The 4,035-nt window shown below is 36.5% G+C and overlaps 1 pseudogene; it reads left to right on the forward strand.

Annotated features, from left to right (window-relative positions):
- The first annotated feature begins 3,283 nt into the window (after window positions 1–3,283).
- LOC145260888 (U2 spliceosomal RNA) lies at window positions 3,284–3,420 on the forward strand (annotated as a pseudogene).
- Window positions 3,421–4,035: the final 615 nt, after the last annotated feature.

The raw sequence follows: 4,035 nt of genomic DNA on the forward strand, positions 1-4,035 counted from the left end.
TGTTGTTGTTGTTGTTGTTGTTGTTGTTGTTGTTGTTGTTGTTGTTGTTGTTGTTGTTGTTGTTGTTGTTGTTGTTGTTGTTGTTGTTGTTGTTGTTGTTAAAACTGTAGACTATTAATCAGAGTGTACCCTTACAAGAAAGCTTCTGTTTTTGTGAACACTATTTTAAATTATAACATTATAACTTTTTGTCAATCACCTATAAACTAACCTTCAATTTATTTTTTAACTGTTTAGTCGCCACAAAAAAGGCTCAGTGTCACTAAATCGTAAGGAGCCACTAATAGGGACAATATTAGCCTGTATACTACTTAGGGAGTTGGCCAACGAGATATCTGTTCACGTTTGAATGACAGTACAGTCACAAAAGCAAGAACCTTGGAGGAAATTCCTAAATCTAGCAGTTTGAGCGAAAATCTATTTGAGTAGAAATCTTTACGGCATCTAGGGATCTTTACAGTGTAGAGGTTGGATTTTGCTGCTTGCCAGTTTGTCGATGGTATTTACGTAAAGGGGGTTACTTGTGTTTCGAGCACTTGCAAAACAGGCACAGGGATACCACATTTCGACGATGGGACAGAAATTGTTTTTTGGCCGACAGTGCTAGACCTGTTAGGTTAGCGACTCATTTTTAAAACCTATCTAGGACCGAGGGACTAGGGGAAGATGCGCCACCCCGGATGTGACAACCATATTTCATGCATGGGTGAATAGTGGCTTTGTAAAGATAAAGGATACTCTCAGGTGTGTATAATCTTCTAGCATGGTAGAGAGAGGCCACTTACCTGTCAGTGGCCTTGGCGATTACCTTAAGGTATGTGTTCCAATTCATGTTGTTTGTGAATGTCAGACCTAGGAGTCTGAAGTAAGTACTGTCAGGTAGTGTATCAAGATTATAATCGAAAACGGGACTACATTAAAGGGCGGTTGTTCTTATATTCTTGTCCCGAATTGCCAGATTGGCCATTTTAAAGCCAGATTTAACGAATATGGCATTTATTTAAAGCAGTTTGGCTGTATGGTTGTATTTAACTTTTTTTAGAACTGATTCAAGTGAGAGAAATTAATAAGAACAAATAAATACGTCATTGTGCGATACAATACAAATAATTCAATCACATTGTAAGATACAATTTTAGCAAACAATTTTTTGCCCTATTTCTTTCGAATTCTCCCTTTTTGCTGACTTCTTTTTTGGTGAACACCGCACATCGAAGTCACTACGCGTTTCTTTCTCACACAACTGCAACAATGAGCAGATTTTATTATAATTTTAATCAAAAACGGGGCTAGGTTAAAGGGAGATTATTCTTATAGTCTTATCCCGAATTACCAGGTTGACTATTTTAAAGCCAAGTTTAACGAATATGGGATCTATTTAAAGCAGTTTGGCTTTAAAAGATTGTATATAACTTTTTAAAAAAATGAAATGTACGAACAAAATAAGGAAGGAACACAAAGAAAAAGTTTAATTGTTTTTATTTTTGATGATTATTTCTGTAATTTTAACACAATCTTTCTAAGACATTAGGAAAAATTCTGGGCTTTACCTTTACTCCTGATCTTAAATGAAACATACATTAAATTCGTTGCCAAGGCCGCTGGAAAAATGGTGAGATTCTTCTATCAATCCAGTAGATATCTCACTGCTGACGCAATTCTCTGTTTATATAAGAGCCAGGTACGTCCAAGGATGGAGTATTGTTGCCACATCTAGGCTAGAAAGGACTTGCCCTGCCTTCACAGTGTTCAAAATAGACTTTGTAGCCTCGTAGGAGATGTCCTTTTCTCTTCCCTGCAACCTCTTTCTTACAGAAGAGATGTTGTGAGTCTGTCTCTGCTTTATCGTTATTTTCATGGCAGGTGCTCGGCTGAGCTTCAATCTATGCCCCCCTCGCTAAACTTTCAGAAGAAATACTCGTCTAGCAGAAAACACTATCAATATTTCCCCCCACACTTTATCTGTGCCTAAACCTAAACGTAGATTCCATAAACAAAGATTCTTTCTTATAACTGCACGCCTATAGAATTGTCTTCCGTTTTTCTGCTTTTCAGCTGACTACAATATGGTTGTCTTCAAGTCTAACGTAAACAAGTTTTTGATAAACCGTTCCATATAAGTTAGCAAATTTACCGAATTTCCATTACTAACGATTACTATATTGTCCCATTTCTATTATACACTCGTTAACCTTTATGCTTGAGTGGCCTCTTGGTCTTGATATGCCTATGTAAAAAAAAACAATGCAGCTTAAAAACAATTTTATTCAAGAAAAATAATGTTTTTTAACTGTTGCCAATTTACAGCTTCGCATATGTGTGCTCTTTACAAACGTCTAGATTGCGATTTAACTGACTTACTTCGTTCCTGATATTTTCCTTCAGTTCTTGCAAGGTTTGGGGTTTAACATAGACTCTCTCTTTAAAATATCCGCACAAGAAAAAGTCGGAACTAGTCAAATCTGGGAGACGTGGTTGCCATTTGGCATTGCCATAGCAAGAGATAATGTTGTCGCAAAAACATTGCCTGATTTTGGCAAAACAATTTCACAACTGCGTACGTTCTTCAATGCTATACTTATCTATAATGAATTTGCAAGATATTATCTGTAAAATATCTGAAATAGAGGGGGAAAATAAGCATTAACAGTAAAATGACAAAGATTTTCAAACCTTCGGTGACTTTTTGACACGCTGTATAAATGCCATATTTATAATATTAAGCATTCATTATTTCATAATATCTTTGGATACTGTTCTGTAAGATATCTTTAAAATATAACAATTTTTAGTCGCGTGTAAGCGACTCTATAAGTCACTCCGTCCGTCGGTCGGTCGGTCGGTCGGTCGGTCGGTCAGTCTATCGGTCTGTCCGAAACACTTTTGTGCTTGGCCTTTTTGGATAAGATCAAAGGTCTGTTGTTAATAGGTGCTGTTCTTAGCTTTTTAAGCTTTTCTTGGCCTTTTAGCCAAGATCAAAGTGTAGAATCTGTTCCGCCAGATACTGCAAGAAAAGACCATACATGGGGGCAACCCCACATATCAGACCTTGATCAATGCCTCCATTTCCCCTTCACTCCTCACATTAAAAATCGGCCTTATGCCTAATTTGCTCGGTGGGGGAGCAAATAAATACCAACTCTTCATACCAATTGTCACTATCAAGCTCCCATACTCCCCGGGGAGCTGGTCTCTGGTGAAAAGCAGAAAAACCCTAACCCTAACCCTAACCCTAACCCCTTCACTCTTGTGCCTAATTTGCTCGGTGGGGGAGAAAATAAATACCCTTTTCTTGGTCTTTTGGCCAAGATCCAAGTGTAGTATCTGTTCTTACTACATGCTGTACTTATGTTTGTAATTTGTGATATAAAGTGGGGGATCACTTTTCTGTATTAATTTAATGTAAAATGATCACCTACTTCACAACCAGTCAGTCTAAAAGCCGTTCACGTCATTCTCCAGATCATTCAAGTTGTTTTTGAAGGATTTCAGTTATTTTTTAATCATTTAAGTCATTCTTAAGGTCATTCAATTCATCCTTAAGTTCATTAAAGTCATTCTAAGTCATTTACTTTTTATTTATTTAAGTCATTTCAGACCATTTTTCGGTCATTTTAGTTTATCTTTAAGAATTTCATGTCAATCCTACATTCACACATTCATTCATTACACGAGAACACGCAACTAATGGCTATCGGCCTTGTTATTTATAATGTCAACAAACAAAATTATAACATTTTTGTAGAATATATCTTTAATCGCTAACAAGTTTTAGTATAAGAGTTGGACTTGAATCTGTGATCTCGCTTTTGAATCTCTTTAGATTCAGCAAGCTAAGTGAACACATTTAAGTAATATTACCCATACATATATCTGGGAAGAAAAAAAATTAAATACGTACAACTTATCGATGGAACTGTTTTATATATGTAGCCGGATGTAGTTGGACGGCACTAGACTCATATTTTTATAAGATTTCTCTACTGCGATTCGACGACTTCAGGCTAGAGGCATAAAATGCCTCAATCGATTGAT

This window comes from Euprymna scolopes, chromosome 36 (assembly GCF_053919585.1).
Source record: "Euprymna scolopes isolate OS-2025 chromosome 36, ASM5391958v1, whole genome shotgun sequence".
Taxonomy (NCBI): Eukaryota; Metazoa; Mollusca; class Cephalopoda; order Sepiida; family Sepiolidae; genus Euprymna; species Euprymna scolopes.